Genomic DNA, 21,121 nt, shown 5'->3' with positions numbered 1-21,121 from the left:
TACACCGAACCTCCCCATGTTTTCTTTTCAAAACATATAAAACATACTACCTGGACCCAAAAGAAAACTTTCTAGAAACCATTAATGGAAGATGGCCTGAACACCAATACATATATACTGACGGATCCAAGTTGAATGGAAAAGTAGGATGTGCTTTTTATGACGCAAACTCTTCCCAATATTACAAGTTCAAGCTACCAGATGAGTGTTCCATATATACCGCCGAAACAATTGCCATAGCAAATGCATTTAGATACGTCCAGTCGAGAAACACACAGAATCATGTTATATTCACTGACAGTAAAAGTGCAGTTGACCGAATAACAAACCTGAAATCATCGAAAAACCTTACTAACATAGAGGCAGAAATGTTAAAACTGAACTTTGAAGCAACAAAACAAAGGAAAACAATAACTGTACTGTGGATTAAAGGGGACTCAGGAATAAAAGGTAATGATGTAGTGGATACACTAGCCAAATCAGCCACTGACACAGGCTACCATCTAACCACCAATATTGTTCCATCTACAGATCTTACCTCCAAGTTTACTTCACATTTAAAACAATTGTGGCAGCAAGAATATAATTCATCAGTCACAGGGCTTAACTATGCCGGCCACCAAAATAACATACTATTGAAAAGCTGGTTTCATGGATTAACAAAACGAAACTTCATTGTTACAATAAACAGAATAAGATCTAATCATGCTATGACTCCTTTGTACAAATATAAAATAGGACTGGATGAAAACCCATATTGTCTATGCGGAGAAGTTGGTGATATGAACCATGTAATCCTAGAATGTTCAAGAAATAACCAGTCTAAATTGTATAATTTTTAGTAATAATATTAACTTATATCAATGTTTGTATAATCATTTAATTCGTTGCAAAATGAAATTGTAAAAAACTAACACCATTGTAAGCAATTCTGCGATACAAAATATTATTGTAAGTGTGTTCACGAAAAAATTAACATAAAAAAATAATTAAAAAAAAAGTTAAAAAAAGTAAAATAATGATAAACAAATAAAAAAAAACAAAAAAAAACAATGAAAAAACAATGAAAAAAAAATAAAACTAAACAAAAGACTACATAAATAAAGCATTAAAAAAAATTAAAAATATAATTAAAAAAAAAATAAAAAAAATATACATATAAAAAAATGCACTAAACAGAAACACACACATTTTACTAACATAATAACATTTATCCTAGGGTGTGAGAATTTGAAAAATCAATTTATTTATATTGGATCAAAAAAAAATGCTCCCTTTATATTTCATAAATAAAAAATAAGTCTGGCTAATTGGTTCATGCCAAAGCCAATTATAAGAAAAAAAAAGGGGAACGGAGCAAAATGCAAAATTTTGACGTATGTTAAAATTTTCAATGTGTTTTAAATGTATTTTATTCGAATCCTGAGAAACCTAATAAGTATTTTTGAAAAATTTAAATGCAAAATAAAAGACTACTTTATTACTGAGGGCCGAAAGTCCCTTAGAATAAATAAAAAGTTTCTTTTGAATGAAATATTTGCAATTAAACATCACACTAAATTTTCTCTTTTATTTTCACCCCTGTCACTTATTAAAATAAACACTACAGAAGTTTTCAGGGACTTTCGGCCGTCGGTAATAACATTATCTTTCATTCTGCGTTTAAATTTTTCAAAAACATTTATTAGTTTTAGCAGGATTTGAAAAAAATGAATACATTTAAAACACATTGAAAATCTTGATGTTCGTCAAAATTTTGCATTTTGCTCCGTTCCCCTTAAAGCTTCCAAAAAATAATATAACTTTCCTTATTTTTTCCTTATTTTTATAATATGATATTCGGGGAACTAATCTAATAATTTTTATAAACAGCCAGACCAATCAGAAGGGCCACACATTCCGCCAGACACATACAAAGGCTCGCTATATGTATACAACAGTACTTACTTTTCTTAGTCTCAGTGCTTATTTTTAAGTATGTGTTAGAAAATACTAAAAAGTAATAATTAATACTGCCAGACTCATTTCATTGACGGTAACGTTTACCAGATGCTTTAAAGCTTCCAAAAAATATCTTAACTTTACTTATACTCTTTGTCCACTTAAGCGTTAGATAGGTGTGAGATATGAGAAAAATTGATATTCCAATACTCTATTATGAGAATTGATTTTTTCTTGAACTAACTGTCACACATATAGTCATACACTATAGGTGTGACTCATAAATGTGTAAGTGACTTGGTATTTATAGTATTTTTTTTTAATGGCATAGACATTCATGATTCCATAATCATCAAATACGAGTTCAAATGTATATATTTTTAATTATGAGATAATTATTGTTATTTACAACAAATTTTACAAAGCTTTATTTATAAAATTTAACAGGCTTTAAAGGACTATACTAAATTTGCAATCAAGATGCAGAAGAAATAAACAAACCAAGACACATTAAATGCTACTAGGAGCACTCTCGAATCATAATTTACAATGTGTATACATTGTAAATCCCAAATCATGATTTCCAAAGTTTATACTTTGTAAATTATGATTCGAGAAGCTCCTAGTAGCATTTAAAGTGTCTTGGTTTGGTTATTTCTACTGCATCTTGAATGTAAATTTAGTATAGGACTGAAAAGTCTACATTTCCCATTAAAATTAACTATCTAATAATCAGGCTCGGGATCCTATACATGGCGATCCTTTATGTGTGTCTGGGGCCTGGGGGAATGTTTGGCCCTTTCGATTGATCTGGCTGCCTACTAAAATTATTGGATTCATTCCCTGAGTATCATACATAAGAATCAAGACTGAGAATATAAGTAAAGTTACAGTATTTTTGGGCACTTAAGGGGAAGTAAATAAGCATATTAAGTACAATTCAAAGAACATTAAAAAAAATTCAAAGAAAAATATGGATATATTATTTTATGCCACACACATCATATTTATGAGCTTCTCGAGGTAAAGCTGTGGATTTTCTTTGTTGTTACGATTTTTGAGTTCTTGGTATCACTCCAAAATAAAAAAAAAACAAATTCTTTGTAACAAAAGGGTGAAAATCAATATATTTATTATTGTTAAATCAAAAATAAACATAAAAACAAATATATTTCGACAGCGTTACCTCACGAAACATCTAAAGGAAATCTGTGCAAAATTTCAGGTAGATTGGTCGAGCAGTTTTTGAGTTACAATGTCCACCGCCTTTAACCTATTGACTGCCAGGGACGCGCCTCTCGCGTTTTGACAAACTTTGTTTATGTGCCGGCAACGCAACTCTCGCGTTCTTCATACGATTCATCTTATGGGTTTAAAATTTCGCTGGCATATGGAGAATAACCTCTTATTGTGGGTGGCAGTCAAAAACGCGTTTAAAGTTTGGATTACTTCGTCTTTGTCTACCTTTTGTCTGTCAAATCGTAAAGTGATGCAGACCAGAATGTTTTTGAATCGCGGAGTAATCTACAAAAGAGAGCATTTCTCTGAACATTTCTCACTACACGCAAGCTTTCTCAAGAGTATGCTTGCGAAACCGCGGCAAAGCGAGACGAAGGTAGGGATATTCAACATGCTGTATCTCTGGTAATTTTACTCTGATCAATCTGAAATTAGAGCAAAAAATGGTATTCTTGAAGTTATGAACTTTCATAGAAAAAATCGAAAATTTCAAACCATAGCCCCCCTGATAACCTGATATTGGTCGCTATATGAGATTTCCTCTCACGGTTTCAGAATATTGCACACAACTTTTTCCCTTGTGAATTACACATGCTGTAGTTCCTTCTAGTTTCCTAATTATCCTACCTCTACAATTGAACTCGTCTGCTCAGGTGCTGGTTCAGTTGACTTAGTATGGTCCGATTGTTAAGTCAGTGTATAATATTATTTAGCATTATTTTATATTGTAGCATTATTTTATTTTGTATTTGCAATATGAATTGTGCAAAGATAATTTTAGAACTTGCCCTGTAGCAGGATAATAAAATAAAGGTACTAGTACCTTATATTCAAATTTATATTGAAATATTAAAATTAATATTATTTTGACATTAAAATGTACAAGCGCATCAACAGTCACATTGTGTAAAGCTAATACATAATAACTTTATTAAGTTTAAAATCTATTTTGAAAATTTTATTTCTTAAAAAAGGCAAAAGTTGGATATGTGAGACAAAATCTCATGCTTGACCACTCACGTAAAAGCCAACCTAGCGACCAATGCCTGATTGGTCAATATGACCAATAACCTGAGCTATGATTAAAGCATGTGATAACGAAATAACTCTCGACATTTTATTAAAACGTATGTAAAAATAAACACTGAGACTTTCATAAAAAAACAATACTAAAGCCTTTTTTAAATGATTTAAAAAAACTTTTGATGGGTTTTCCACAAAAAGTTCTTCATTTTTTTTTGTTACTTCACGTTGAAATATTCGATTTGGAATTCGACAAATAAGAACCTACTTTTCACGAGCTACAACTCTGCTTCTACTGGGTCTACAAAATTAATACATACACCATTTTTTAGGTTTTTTAAGGTACATTTCTGCTAAGAATATTTTGTTCAATAAAATACTTACTTTTTAGATAAAATACCTACTTTTTAAGTTATTTGCGAAAAACCCAAAAAAACGTGATTTTTGTGTTGAAAAATAAACATTTTCAATCGCAAATAACTCGAAAAGCATTGACTTAGTGAGAAAGGTCTATAGAACGAAGATTGCTTAGAATTAGTCAGTTTATTTATTTCCAGACTTATTTTGAACATATGTTTTTTCACCCCCGAGAAGGGGTGGCTTTTACCACCCAAGTAAAAGCAATCCTGGGCTCAAGTCCAAAAGTGAAGTAGAGGGTAAGAGGAACCTAAATCCAAATTTTCATGCAAATCTGTCGTGACAAGGAAAGTTACACTCCAAAATGGTCATTTACTGGCATAAATAACAAAGAAAGCTATGAGTGTAGTGAAGAAAGGGAAAAGCCATACTCAAGAAAATGACATTCTCAATTGGATGGTAAAAGAAACAAATCGTTATGCACACCAATTTAGGGCAAGACAAACACAAACTAAAGTTCCTCTAGAATGAAGAAATTGGTTGATGTAACATTATGCGAAGTGAAAAAATTTTTAGGTGTTTGTTCCCTGTGTGGGGCACAGGCCACTCAGGTAGAATATCCCCACAGTTTCTCTGGCTTGTCGTAAAAACTAACTAAGCAGAGCAGTCGTGCCCTTGTTTGGTCACAGCCGCTAAATTCAAGATTTTGCTAAATTTTGCAAGAGCAATAGGACAAGCTATAGACTGCTGATCAGAAGGCGCTTGGGACTTGGAGTGGGAGTTGGGCACCCACTACGGATCTCAAGTGTTTCAAAAAACACTTTTCTGTGGCAGCCACTCCCAAATGTCACATTCAAGATCCCTTCCCCTCAAAAATTTCCCTACCTTCTTCATAGCCCCAGGAGACAATCTGCCAAATAAAAAACCGATGAAGACAACCAGCGAAAAATAACCATAAGCTAAGGTGTGAGAAACTGTACTGATGGCTGGATGGGCACACATAACATGATCCCGACAGGTTCTGTTGCAGGAAGGGTTCAGGGATTCATCCATTGTAAAATGCCTTATTCTCTGTGGAAATGGACCATATTTCCCTAGCAACTTGTGGGATTTATATGAGAATCAAAAAACACAAACACAAACAATATCGAAGACAAGAGTTGTGGAGGTGTAAAGAAGAGGGTAAATTCCCTCCCAAACCTACCTTTAAAAATTACAGGGACAAAAAGAAAGAATGAGTCGATAGAGGCAAATGAAATATATAAAAAAAGTGTGTTGTGATGTGAATACAGTAAAACCTCTGTTAACCAAAATAATTGGGGGAGGCTGTTTCGTATAAGAATTTCGGTTAAAAATAACATTGTTTTTGTATTCTTCTTGTATGAAATTACACAATATTCTTGGTCAAAGTTGGTATTAAAAAATACTATGAGGTGATTTCATAATGTTTTCTTTAATATAAAGCAATAGTTTAGAGTTATTTGGAATATCTATAGCAACATTTAAGAAATCAGTTGAGAGATTTTGAGCATTATTTAATAACTTAAGCTACTACTTTTATTGAATGTTGTTTAATTTTAATTTTTGGTTTGTTTTTTTAACGCAACCTATTGAACCTATGCTTTGTAAAGGTTGACGTCATATTTTTGTAAAAATGGTATATCCGTAAAATAAATAAAATAAATAAATAAAATAAAAAAAAATAATATGTAAATATTGAATAAAGCAACAAATTAACATCGAATTGTTTCCGTTTTCTGATAAAAATTTACTTTTTATTGACCAAATTATTCAAACTCTCAGCTGTTTCGGTTAAACGATGTTTCAGTTAAAAAGGTTTCGGTTAACAGAGGTTTTACTGTACTTCTCTTATGGTAGAGTTGAAGATCTATCAAATATTATTACATGAACTCACCAGATTAATGGTGGAGGTACCCAATACACATAAAGGCATAAAAGAGGTAAAACTCTCAAACATTTAAAAAGATCTCATACACCCAGACTGATCCGTTACATGTAGGTCCGACAAGAAAAATCAAACACAGAAAAATCAAGACCATTGAAGACTGAGAGGCCTTAGAGGGTCATGAGTGGGAGGAAAAACGCCACCAAAATAAAGTTTTTAAGAGCACCAAAATAGTTATTGGGAATCTGATCAAAACATGCAACAAGACTAAAAATGTGGACTTCGTTGAGCCAAGGAACGTTTCCATAAACAGCATCCAACGACTACAGGGGCTGATACTCAGAGCTGTCTGATCTAGAGGACCCATACAAGGACATAGAGCAGTTAACCACAATAAGAAATAAGGATACACAGACTAGAAAGATTATAAAAATCAAGCTAAGAGGGGACAGAAAAATCTTTGAAAAAACCTCCTGAAGTTAAAAGAAGAGATGAGTCTGGGTCAGCTACCTCACCACTGGTGACCTCAGGAAGATGTGTGAGGCCATCTTTCGGAAGACTGAAACGGAGGTGTGAGTCTACATGATAACAGACATGGATTACAGACATTGAGTAGAGAGGGTGCCAGCAGTAACAATTGCTAAAAATATGTACTAGGTGTCCTAGGCTGGAAATGGTGTTTTAGTGGGTAGGCAGTTGCATTCTCATGATTGATTAGCTTACACCAGTTTCTTGAGATGCAGTTGTCTACTCTGCTAGTCTTATGAAGATTTTCTCCTCCCAAAAGAAAAAAAATTTCCTCCAAAAAAAAGTTTTGCTTGTAACTAAAGTTATCCAATACCCAAGCATAGAAGATTATTTATTTATTTATTAACAGGAGATTTTGACTTTGTTTGATTGTTAATTTTTGTGTTTCAAAATGTCTTAAATTACTGACAACAAATATAAAGGACGAAGGTCCGGTTTCACCAACAAAAAATAAATCAGTGAATAGTTATTCGTTGAATAGAATTTATTAGACGTTTATATTTTTATTTCGTTTTATAATATAACTTTGATAATTTAAAGTTTAACTGACGAATTTACTTTCTTATAGATATTTACAGCAAGATTAACTTGCCAATTTATTTGAAGAGTAAATATTTATTTGATAAATAAATAAAATAAGTCTTATTTGACGTTAGTAAAATGGAGAAATGCCAGTTTATTGGTCAAATAACTTTATTCATAGTAAACTACTATTTGTCTTTGGTGAAACCGGCCATAAGTGTAATATCAGGACTTAACAAGGAGATCCATGATCACTGTTGCTATTCAATCAGTGGCGGTTTCTCCATAAGTGCACATGTGCACGTGAACCCCCAAAATTATTTTCACACCAACATTCATATATGTAATATTTATCATTCTATAAATAACATTTTAATCTAACTATACAGTAATTGAAATTCGAAATAACAGATCCAAGGAGTTTATAAGTATCTAATAGGTAACATTTAATTATTTTTATTCTATTTCAAAGGAGAAAGTTCACGGATGCGAGGCTTTAGACAGAACCCCGCGTTCACCGCTCTCACAGTGGTTCCTATACCAATGACTTTTCATACGACAAAATATAACTCACCACCCACCCCGCTACCCACTATAGCCCACAAGTTTAGATGGCCACAGGATCACAAGTTGGATGTGATCTTATGGCATAATCTTTAAAATATTTAAAATCAATTAAATTTTCTTCATTATATTTAGAAGAAAAATTAAAAATGCCGAAACCAAATTTGTTAATTATGAATGTACCAAAGTGCAAACATCGGGATTATAAATGATTATTTAAAATGGAGATTTGTGTAAAAACTTACAAATTGTGTAGGTGTGAAGCACATATTTGGAGAAGAGGAAGCATAGTGAATAAAATAGAAGATACGATTTTAACTATCCAGTTGGAATTCCAGATTGGAATTCTCCATTTATGTACTTGTTACGATGCCAGTGACAACTGCAGAAACAGTACGATGTCTCTCTGCATTGAAACGTATCAAAATTTTCCTTAGAATAGCTATGGGCCAGGATCGATTAACTGCACTCGCAATGTTTTCAATAAAAAAAAATGATTCAAGAAATTCCAAATTTTACTGAATTTGTTTGTGAATAATTTATCTAAAAAATAACAGGCGACTGACTTTCGTTACAAAACTTGCTTGTAACATTTAAACACTAAATTATAATTTTAAGTCAATAAAATACATTATTTATTGTAATTTTTAATAAGGTCCTTTGATTTTTACAAATTTGAAGACACTCAAAACCCGTTACCTACGGAAATAGGGTCTCAAGGTCTTTTTATATGTTAACATTATGTGTGCACCCCCAATATTTTACACCAGGCGCCGCCACTGTATTCAATTTGGCTTTAGAATATGTAATAAGTAACATATCATTTGAGCTGACAGGGGGATTTGCGAATCAAGGATCAAAACTATTGTTATCCTTTGCTAATGATCTAAGTGCAGTATCTGATTCTACAAGAGACGTGGGAGAGGTGCTTTCACAACTCGAGGAAGAAACAGGTAGTCTGGGCCTTCAAATAAATGAATAGAAGACGAAATGCATACTAGTAACCAAAAATACAAGACCAAGAGTTAGGCAGAACATACTAGTAACCAAAAATCCAAGGCCAAGAGTTAGGCAGAACATAACTGTTAATGACCATAACTTCGAAGTAGTAAAAAAGTTTAAATATCTAGTACAGCAATCACAGATGACAACCACATATAAAAAGAGGTCTCTGCAAGGATAGCTGGGTACAATCAAGCATTATACTCCGTATCATCATTATTAAGATTTAAGCTGCTAAAAAAACCATCTAAATAAAGACTACATGCCAATTATTCTCCTAATAGTTACATATGGAAGTGAAACATGGACTCTACATCAACAGGAAATAAATAAGCTGCTGGTATTTGAAAGGAAAGTTCTCAGAATGATATTTGGCCGTCAAAGAGATGAATTAAGGTGGCGCAAAGCTGAATTGGTGACTGTGTATGGTACTGAAAACATCGTCAGACATATAAAAGCTAAGATAAGATGGGCAGGTCATGTGGTAATATCAGACGAAGACAAAGTGTTAAAGGCAGTGTTTTTTGAGAGACGGTAGAAGATTGGTAGGCCGCCCCGGAAAAAGATGGAAGGATGATAAAGAGTCGAAGTATCCTGAATTTGTAAAGGCTATTTGTAAATTGTAGAATTATTTGCATATTTGAGAAAACGATGTAAACTATTTAATTATAGTTGAAAGACTGATAAGTTTGTACCCACTTGAATGAATAAAGGAAATAAAAAATGTAGTATGTCAAAGTGTTAAATAATTTATTTCTTTAGCTGAGCGCTTTCGACATAAACGTCATCATCGGAGCTAATGCTAAAATAAAAAAAGGTGTTTTTTTATTTTAAGTAAAGAAAAAGAAGTACAAAACTCTTTTTTTACTTACGTCAAATTGTAAAAAAGTACTGCTACAACATTGAGGTGTTATCATTTGCATCTTGTGAATATAAATATGAATTTTGGTTGGAAATGCTTTGTCCTCCGTACAACCCCAAACAGAAAAAACAAAAAACGACCACATTACACGCGTTTTGTGTTTGTGTAACATGTAATGTGGCCGTTTTTTCTGTTTTTTCTGTTTGGGGTTGTACGGAGGACAAAGCATTTCCAACAAAAATTTATATTTATATTCACAAGATGCAAATGATAACACCTCAATGTTGTAGCGGTACTTTTTTTGCAATTTGACGTAAATAAAAAAGAGTTTTGTACTTCTTTTTCTTACAAGACGTCTTTTTTATTTTAGCATTAGCTCCGATGATGACATTTATGTCGAAAGAGCTCAGCTAAAGAAATAAATTATTTACACACTTTGACATACTGTGATGGTACACGACAACCCTCACGGAATTTTCCTAATTTATTTGTTATAAGAATAAGGTCAATATTATAGTTGCAATTTGTATAATTTATTACGATAGTAGCAAAGTTCAAAGTATTCAACTCATTCGCAAGACTGCAAACACAGCACACGTCATTATTGAAATACGTATAGCATAACCATATATGGTAATACATATGGGCATTGTTTTTAATATAATAAGATATAAGTGGGAAGGTCGAGTACCTGAGACATTCATTGTTGTATCAGTGTGTTCGCTGAACTCTGCTGGCGCGTGGTCAGGGGATATAGTTACCGAGATATGGGTCACCTTGACCTATCCTAACTATAATGTCGGTCGACGTAGTTGTAACTGTACCTTTAACCTTGTAAGAATAAAGATATGTAGAAAGTTTAAGTTTGTTTGTTCGGGAGTGTCTTCGTCCAGCAACCCCCAACATCACATGGCGACCCGTGCCTTAAGTTAAAGAATGGAGTTTTCTGGTTCGCATATAGATTGAGGTATGCAGCTCTACACGTAAGATGGGAAACAACCAGAATAAAGAAAAAGAGGAACAGATCTTCATAAACCAAGCAGGCAACAGCGGAGGTGTGACAGCTGAAACCGGCGAAAACGAGAAGCTATCAATCCCGGGAGTTTTGGGAATTGTATCGTTCAGCCTGGCCATAATCATCGTCGGATGGCTACTGTATCGACGATGGAAGAAGCAGCTTCGACGCCACATCCGACAGGAAGTATCTAAATCAATGGAGATGCTGAGGTTAGACGCCCAGAATCCAGGACCAAATGCATAGACACATGAACCCATATTCGTGAGTAATTTTTCTTTTTAATACAATACAGTTTAACTGCTTATGAAGTAAGTTTGATGACTATTTTTTTTTATTTTCATATTGAAATTTTGATTTTTTTTTTATTATATAATTACTCACTTACTTATTTACTGACACTTTAAATATTGACGGTTATCCAATATTATTGATCCTTTTATTTTACTTACATTTGTGTTTTATTATATTATTTTATATGTTACATTTTGTTATATTTGATAAACTTAACGGCAATGATAAGCTTTACGAAGTAATTGAGACTTCGAGACACTAGGCCATATACTATTGAGTAACGTAGGCAGGCCAAGCCGAATTTATGTTCGAGGAAAGATTTCAACGTATTCTGGAAGATATAACTATATTAAATAGGAATCTCACAAAAGACACTATAGAACGAAGGAAAAATAAGCTAATCACAGATAAATGGGTGGAAAAACTCAGGACTATCACGGAACAGTTTAGGACGGTGCATAAAATATACAAAGGTGACAGCTGTAAGGCAGCAGAAGACAAATTCATTGCAGATATTATTGCAAAAATTGGAGAAAAGATCGGAAAAGTCCAAACAGAACTACGGAAAAGACAAGTTGAACATAACAACGACAAGATGGGAGAGAAATTCGAACTGAAAACAGCAGGGAACCTGATCCCTCACATAGGAAACACCGAAGAATCAATTAGAGCATTCATAGACGCAATTGAACTGTACGATGAATTTTTAGATGATGAAGGAAAACCGCAACTAACAAAGTACCTGTTGAAGGTGAAACTAACGCAAGCAGCAAAATTACGACTGAAGACCACTTACAACTCAAACGCGGCACTAATAACCGATATTAAAGAAAAGTTTCTAGTAAAACAATCTATCCCTGTTCTGTCAGCAGAGATCAACTCAGCGAAACAAGAGAATAGGTCAATAGAAAAATTTGGAAGAAGTTTAGAGGAGCTCATGGCTAAATTAACAATAGCACAAGCAGAGGGAAACAGAGATGCAGAAGAAGTGCTGGCCAAAGTAAACGAAAAAATTGCAATAAGCGTGTTTACTAACGGTTTAAAAAATGACAAGATAAAGACAATTTTGAAAGCCAAGAACTTTAGCACTTTAGCGGAAGCGATAACAAGCGCAAAGAACGAAGAATCGCTAACTCGAACGGAAACTGCAGGAATGTACCACATGAATAAAACATATAGAGGCGGAAGAAGAAATACAACAAACGGATACAAAAATAGTTTTGACAGGAGAAAAGAAGGTAACAAGACATATAATAATAGAAATACAAATGGAAACGAAGTAAGACAATATCATAACAGAGGTAGGTCTCAAAGAAACAGAGGAGCAGGACATGGTCATCGAGGGAGAAATAATAATTGGTCGCAAGGTAGAAACCCCAGCAACAGAAATTCACCAGGAGCATATTTCGCAACAGAGGAGCAGCCCCGCCAAGAGCAACCACACACAAGCACAATACAAGAAGTAGATTTTTTTCGTGGCCCATCAAATGGAGGCAGATAATTCCACAGCAAGTGGATTAAATTATATTAATGTTTATTACAGAGGAAAACGCAAAAAACTATTAATTGACACTGGCGCAACAGTCAGCGTTTTATTTGAAGAATGTTTAGATAAAAACTACACCGACATAAACAAAACCCGACGTATTAGCTTGCGAGGTGTTACCGGAAAAACTATATATACAAGGGGAACCTTATTGTGTGACCTTGAAATATTAGATAACTCAGAGAAGATAACGTTGACACAGAAATTTGCAGTTATGAAGAGTTTCACAAATAAAGTCGATGGGGTTATTGGTAGCGATTTTTTATACCAATATTTTGCTACAATAGATTACGAATCCTTAAAATTATCGTTACATGTAGAAGGAATGAGAAGAGATTTTAAAATGCTATCTATGGGAGAAATTTATACGATAATAATACCTAGGAGATGTGAAAAATTATTTTTTTTCGAGATCGGGACACACTACGGAGATTTTGTAACTATACCACAGGAGATAGCGGAAGGAATTTTCTCGGCAGGAACAGTCTCAAAACCAGTCGACGGAAAAATACCAATAAGGATATTAAATATCAATGATAGAGAAATAATTGTTAAGAATTTTAGACCGAAGGTCGAAAGATTAGACAAGTTCGACGTTTTCCACATGGGAGAATCAAAACAATCGGTGAGTCGTGCCGAAAGACTTTTGAATATAATAAACACAAAAAATTTATCGCTAGAGGAAAAAAGAGCAATAGAAAAAATATGTGTAAAATATTCCGATGTGTTTTTCTTAGAAAACGATCCATGCACAACGACGGACGTATACAAAGCAAAAATAAAATTGCAAAAAGGAGTATCACCTGCTTATACAAAACCGTATAGATTACCACACGGACAAAAAACGGAAATAAATAGACAAGTAGACAAAATGTTAAAAGACGGGATTATTGAAAATGCAATATCAGAATTCTCATCTCCACTACTTATAGTGCCAAAGAAAAACGATGAAAATGGAAACAAGAAATGGAGAGTTGTGATAGATTACAGACAACTAAACAACAAAATTGAGAATGACAGATTACCATTACCATGCATAGAAGAAATCCTAGACGCTTTATCAGGAGCAACATATTTTTCACATTTAGATTTATACCAAGGATATTACCAAATAGAACTCGATTCTAAGTCCAGACCGTACACAGCATTCGCAACCGATAGAGGTCAATATCAAATGACACGACTTCCGATGGGGTTAAAGACAAGCCCAGGATGTTTCTCACGAGCCATGACTATGGCAATGTCAGGTTTAAATTATGAAAACATGTTTATATATCTTGATGATTTGATAGTCTTTGGCAACAGTCTACAACAGCATAATCAGAATTTAGTGAAGGTATTAGAGAGACTAAGGAAAGTAAATCTGAAATTAAATCCAATTAAATGCGAGTTTATGAAAAAAGAACTATTATATTTAGGACACAAGATTTCGAATAAAGGTGTAGCACCAGATCCGGAAAAGATCACCGCATTGGAACAATATCCAATACCACAAAATGCAAAAGAAGCAAAAAGATTCGTAGCCTTTGCAAATTATTACAGAAAACATATCAATCATTTTGCAGAAATAGCCGCACCTCTAAATAGACTATCAAGGAAAAATGTAAAATTTGAGTGGACAACAGAATGCCAAAAAGCTTTTGAAAGCCTCAAGACGTCATTATCAAACCCCCCCGTAATGGAATTCCCAGATTTATCGGAGGAGAACACGTTTATTCTACGGACAGATGCATCTGGCATCGCACTAGGAGCAACTTTGTCAAACGGGAATGACAAACCGGTAGCATATGCCAGTAGAACACTTAATAAAGCGGAAATGAATTATCCTACGATAGAAAAAGAATTACTGGCAATAGTATGGAGCATTGCTAAATGGAGACATTACCTTCTACAGAAAGAATTTATTATTTTGACAGACCACCGACCATTGGTGTACCTATTTGGTATGACAAACCCTTCCAGCAGATTAACCAAATTTAGATTGAAGTTAGAAGAATACGACTTTACAATTAAATACGTGAAAGGAGCTGAAAATGTAACAGCTGACGCCTTATCACGAATAGAAGTTACATCAGAAGAACTAAAGCAACTAAATAAGGACTCAGAGAAAAGTATATTAGTGATGACGAGAGCACAAACGAAAAAGCAGGAGGAAATCACCGATTCGAAGAACGAATGGACTGATCAACCAGACGTAGTCGAATTGTTGAATATCCCGAAAAGTGCGGTAGAGGTAAAACTGATAGACAAGGACGATTGCAAAACAATGAAGCTAGATTCGGCTGAAGAAAATACAAATAGTAGTATATTGTACAATGAAGAAGACGATATTATTTATCTGATTCGAGATTTTCGATCAACGTCTGCACTACGAGCGTCGTTGAGAAACTCGACATATCAAGAACCTCGATCAACGTCTGCGCTACGAGCATCGTTGAGAGCCTTGATTCAAATGTGCGCACAAAAGAATATAAAGGAACTAGTACTAGTAAAGAATAATAAGAATCAGCCAATTATTGAAGAGATAAGAAAGGATCCTAAAATATTTAAAGAAAGAGATATCAAAATATGTATAGTACAAGACAAACAGAATATAGCAGATGAAAAATTAAGAAGAATTATAATTAATGATTTTCACATGTTACCAACAGGAGGGCATGCCGGAATAAATAGAATGTACAAAAATATAAGGAAATATTATTTTTGGAATAGTTTACGAAAAGATATCGAGGAATTTGTGAAGAGATGCGACGATTGTCAAAGACATAAGCATTCTATCATAACCAAACAACCTCTAACTATCACATCGACTGCCACCTGCGCATTCGACACAATATTTATAGATCTAGTAGGACCATTTGAGATGGATGACAGTGGGAATAGATATATATTGACACTGCAATGTGAGCTAAGTAAATACATAGAAGGATATGTAATAAAGAACAAAGAAGCCGAAACAGTAGCCAAGGCATTGGTAGAAAATTTTATTCTGAGGTATGGAGTACCCAGAAAAATAGTCACAGACCAAGGCTCAGAGTTTATGGCAAGAACATTTAAGGAAACATGCTCATTATTGCAAATAGAGAAACTAAACTCAACAGCATATCACCACGAAACAATAGGAGCTTTAGAAAATACTCACAAACATTTAAATGCGTACCTTAGGATACAACTATCAAAATTCCCTACAAATTGGAGTACATGGGTGCAATATTTCTGTTTTTCGTATAACATTTCAGTACACTCAGCAACGGGTTATACTCCGTTCGAATTAGTGTTCGGAAAAATATGTAGACTGCCGACAAATGTTCAAAACGAAATAGAACCCCTGTATAATTTTGACGACTATCCCATGGAACTGAAATACAGACTACAAGTAGCCGCAAAGGAGGCCAGAGAAACACTAACACATACAAAACACAGCAAAAAAAAAATATATGATGCCAAAACGAGTAAAATAACTTATAAACCAGGAGATAAGGTATTAATAAAAAAGGAGCCAAACACAAAACTTAACTGTTTGTTTTCGGGTCCATATACCGTAATTAAAGATGAAACGCCTAACGTAATTATTGAGAAAAAGGGTAAACAAGTAGTCATACATAAGAATAACGTTAAGCTGTATAATATATAAAAAGAATAAGTACTGAAAAGTGTTATAGTGTAAAAGTGTAATAATAGTCCACCATAAGACTTTTACTAGTACTTAAGGTTCAGTGTAAATATTTATATATCTCATTTTTTTTCTTTTCTCATTTTCTTTAATATGTTTGTTTAATTTTCTTATAAAGGAGAGACGTCAGTCAGCATAAATAATATAAAATAGAGATGAAAGGAAATTGTTACTGAAATTCCCTTTCATCTTTTCCCCGCCCAGAGAGATGTGATGGTACACGACAACCCTCACGGAATTTTCCTAATTTATTTGTTATAAGAATAAGGTCAATATTATAGTTGCAATTTGTATAATTTATTACGATAGTAGCAAAGTTCAAAGTATTCAACTCATTCGCAAGACTGCAAACACAGCACACGTCATTATTGAAATACGTATAGCATAACCATATATGGTAATACATATGGGCATTGTTTTTAATATAATAAGATATAAGTGGGAAGGTCGAGTACCTGAGACATTCATTGTTGTATCAGTGTGTTCGCTGAACTCTGCTGGCGCGTGGTCAGGGGATATAGTTACCGAGATATGGGTCACCTTGACCTATCCTAACTATAATGTCGGTCGACGTAGTTGTAACTGTACCTTTAACCTTGTAAGAATAAAGATATGTAGAAAGTTTAAGTTTGTTTGTTCGGGAGTGTCTTCGTCCAGCAACCCCCAACATCACAATACTACATTTTTTATTTCCTTTAACTATTTAATTCACTGTAACATTCTCGCTGCCAAGTGTAACATTAATGTACACTCTGTATTGACAAGTGTGTAACATTAATGTACACCTGCAGCGTTTCACTTATATCTCTGGTATAGTTTTGGCACACAACAAAATAATTTAAAATATTATTGGCAGAGAGAGTGTTAAAATTCGTGAAATTGTGAGAAGAAATTCATGAGAGAAAAATTTAAACCTTTTTCACACTTTTTAAATAATTGTTTATTGTGGTTCACGAAAAATTTCAAATTTTGAAAAATGGCTCGGACTATCAAGTAGCTTGTCCAACCCTGTTATATAATATAGATGTTGATTTTAAAAAGTGAAGAGATCTATACCCCCAGCAAAGAAATATGCATTGATGAAACTATGATTTTTCATAGAGGAAGACTAATATTTCGACAATATAATCGTGGTAGGGCTCATAAATATGGAATAAAATTATAAGTTGTGTGAGATGTCAGGATATATAGGGAAACTTCTCCATATACAGCGGATTGGGTATGTCTAAAATATTACCCGGATTAGACCACCACAGATCTTAGTTGTTTCCTGATCTGAGCCATTACTTGACGAAGGTTGCACTCTTGTAGTACACAACTGGTAGAACAGTATTTCATTAACTACATTTTTAAAAACTAGAAACACAGAATACTGTGAGTATTAATCAACAATGAGTGTTAATCGAAGTGGTATCTGAATGATGTCATAACAAAGCAGACTAAAAATCTAAAAATTAAAGGAATAAGGCAGAAAACACAAAAATCACTGATATAACTTAACTATAACAGTCAAATAAGCTTGCCTGAGGTTGGACCAATTAAAAACAAGCAATTAAGTGCAGTAAATTTGAATTGAATTGAATTACTCCTCCTAGTTTAAAAACGGGGTATAGTTTCTGTGAGTAAAAAAAGAGACCTAGTATAAAAAGTAATTCGTGAATAATTTCATGCATGGGATACAGTGGAAGAACTTCATAAAATTATTTCAATATTGTCCACCAGAAATGTTTGTAATCAACGTAGGGACAATAAACATAAGGAAAACAGCTTTCTCTTTAGTTACCAGTTTGATATGGGGCATGAAGTTATTTCAGTTGTTCACCAGAAATGTGTGTAAAGAACATACCAGCTACAATAAATGCAAGAAAAAAAGATGTTTCCCTTTAGTTGCCACTTTGAAATGGGACATGGAGTAAGACTATTAAAGAAAATATAATATTTAATTATATTGGATGTGAAAGTGTATTAAATAACTCAAACCACTATTTCTTTTATATACTATTAAAATTCCAATCTAAAGAAAATATTTCCATGCCAGGAATGTTAGTCAACTAATATTTTATAACTTTTACCTCTGCTTTTTCTTAGTATGAGAGTAGTAGGGTCATTACCAACCTATATGGTAGACTTATTATATACCTCTATATAACATATATCTATATTTACAAGAACAGCAGATTTAGTTTCTTTGTCAATTTGAATAAATAAAGAATAATATGTAATTGGTAAAAAAATACGATATCAAAAATTGCAATCAAGTCTGCCATTACATCTACAGGTATGTACTGTTTAGATTTTTGTTGACATTTCTGCACATAGAAAATATTCGTTTGTTTATTTGTAGGGTCTATTTCGAAATAAACTTTTATTTCAAACTAAACATACTATTTTCTACAGAAAGTATCATAGTATTTACCTTTTTACCGAGATTACAGTTGGTTACTTATTGAGGTAGATCAGTCTCTGCACTTACGCTATAAATGATATAAATCACAAATTCATAACATAACTTATCGCAAACCTCTGTTTCCCTCCCTAACATAGAGTAAATATCTTCAAAATATCTCCATTTTCTTGATAAAAAGAGGGACGCGCACAAAATAACAGAACGTAGAAAATTTACTTCACTGACATGAAGTTGATCAACTTTTGTCTACGTCTTCTTCTTCTACACTACAGACAGTGCTGAGTTGCTGAGTCTGAGTGCTTTCGCTAACTAGCAAACAATTTGCAAGCATCCACCAAGACGTCAATCAAGACTTGCTTCGATTATTCGATTTCTTCTTTACTCTGCTTATTTGTATCTTAAATTAAAAACCACAGAGAAATGTTTTCTTATTGAATTTTATTTGGTATATTTCTTTCGTATTTGAGTGTATATCAAAGACATCAATCCAAATTAACTAAAAAAAATTCTACTTTAGAATAAAAGTTAACCTTACTGTATAACTGTAAAATGTTACTTATTAGAGATGTAAGTAATAATTTGTGGTTTATATTTGAATGATAGTTGTTTGCAGGATCAAATAATTAATTAAAGAACAAACAATTAAATTATTCCGAGCGCGCGCCATCTATTAGCAGAGATCCTGATTAAATATTAATCGCCGTACCCCATTCATCGAGAGCCAACTCATCGAATCTCAACTCCCATACACCGAAAACGCAGACATACCAAACCGTATACGACCCTACTTATTTATATTCCATTTTACATACCAACTCTATATACTCGGGTATACCTATATGAAATGTCTTTCGATGGGTTGGGATTCGATGAGTTACGCCGCACCCTAATAAATGAGTGCTCTTCAATAAACCGTGCTTCAATAGGGAACTTACACATTTTTTTTATTACATAATAATGTTCAGTTTTGTATAAAAATGAGATTTCCAAAATTTCACGCTTCAATAACTCATAATAAGTACAAATTTAAAGTCTTCGGTATCTTAAAATAGGTCAAACGGCCCGTGACGTCACTCAGTTTGACTATATGGTTCCGTTTTCTTCTTTAGTTTATTGGCCTCCACCTATTTTGGTATACCTCGTCGCGAAATAAAGGAAAAATATTTATATTCTATTAACATTTATCGTATGTCATTGTAATAAATATACTTACCAGTTTGTTGACATTGGAGTTTGATATAGTTATTGAAGGAAATGAAAGAAGGTTTACTACGGAAAATAAAACCATTTTGTAAAAGTACAGTTTTCTATGAATAGTTCAAACGATCAAAACACTTGTAACCTCAAATAAATGTATTTTCTACTGACGTTTATAACGTCTAATTTAAAATTCTGTTTACTTTGTTGGAAAAATGTAAATGTACAATAACGAATGGCGTCACGACGCGTTTTAGGCCACCTGTTTTAATTTGAATTTTTAATCGCCTTTGGGGGCCAAACGAAAGACCTACAAATTTTTTTTATCTTTGATACATGTTTTAAATTATGTTCTGTTGTGATTTATAACATTTTTTTCGAATTTAAAATTTATGCAAGTTCCCTATAATAAATAATCTGGCACTTCGCTCCCACATGGTGGATGGCAAAACAATTTAATTGTTTTTTCGTTTTTGACCTTATGTAAATACCAGTGATGTATCACTGGTAAATACATAAGAGAGATATTGCAGAGCCTTTTTTGCACTTGCTGTATTACAGCAGGCGTTATTTTGACAGTAGAGCATGCGCAGATGTGATATCTGGCTTACGCTGCGTTATTGGAAATACGGCCTGCCGTTATTAGGGGAGTCGTTACGCTGTGCGGTATTCGTTGCGCTATTTTCTTTTCAGGTTATGTTTGTTGTTTATCTTTCATTTAAACCAAATTTATTCGTAATAATTTGCTAAAATGGGTACCTCAGACAGTAGCAAACGAATTAGATTTACGTCTGATGACGATTTGTGTTTATTAAAACAAGTTTTATGTCAAAATCCATATTGACTTCTCCAGAAAATTGGACGTTAGTTCAGGAAAACATGAAGAGTGCAACAGGAAAATGTTTTATTTGTAAGAACATTCAAGGATCATTTATTTCTCTTGCTCGATATTTGGAAGAAAATACAAACCTGCTTTCTTTCATCTAAATTAAATTCTGAATTTTGAGTACAAATTAGATAAACAACTAAACTTAATCGAGCCGTA

At 33.4% G+C, this 21,121-nt stretch overlaps 1 protein-coding gene across 1 annotated transcript in view; it reads right to left on the bottom strand.

Moving 5' to 3' along the window:
- The window catches only part of LOC126884314 (sister chromatid cohesion protein PDS5 homolog B), a 120,068-nt gene extending 100,923 nt beyond the window's left edge, over window positions 1–19,145 (bottom strand). The window contains exon 1 of the mRNA XM_050650252.1: window positions 18,889–19,145. The gene's annotated coding sequence lies outside the window, so the exon portion shown is untranslated. The remainder of the gene's footprint in view (window positions 1–18,888) is intronic.
- Between the last annotated feature and the right edge of the window lie 1,976 nt (window positions 19,146–21,121).

The sequence above is a fragment of the Diabrotica virgifera genome, chromosome 5 (assembly GCF_917563875.1).
Source record: "Diabrotica virgifera virgifera chromosome 5, PGI_DIABVI_V3a".
In the NCBI taxonomy this organism is placed as follows: Eukaryota; Metazoa; Arthropoda; class Insecta; order Coleoptera; family Chrysomelidae; genus Diabrotica; species Diabrotica virgifera.
Note: the sequence above shows the minus strand (reverse complement) of the source record. Positions and strands in the feature narration are given on the sequence as shown.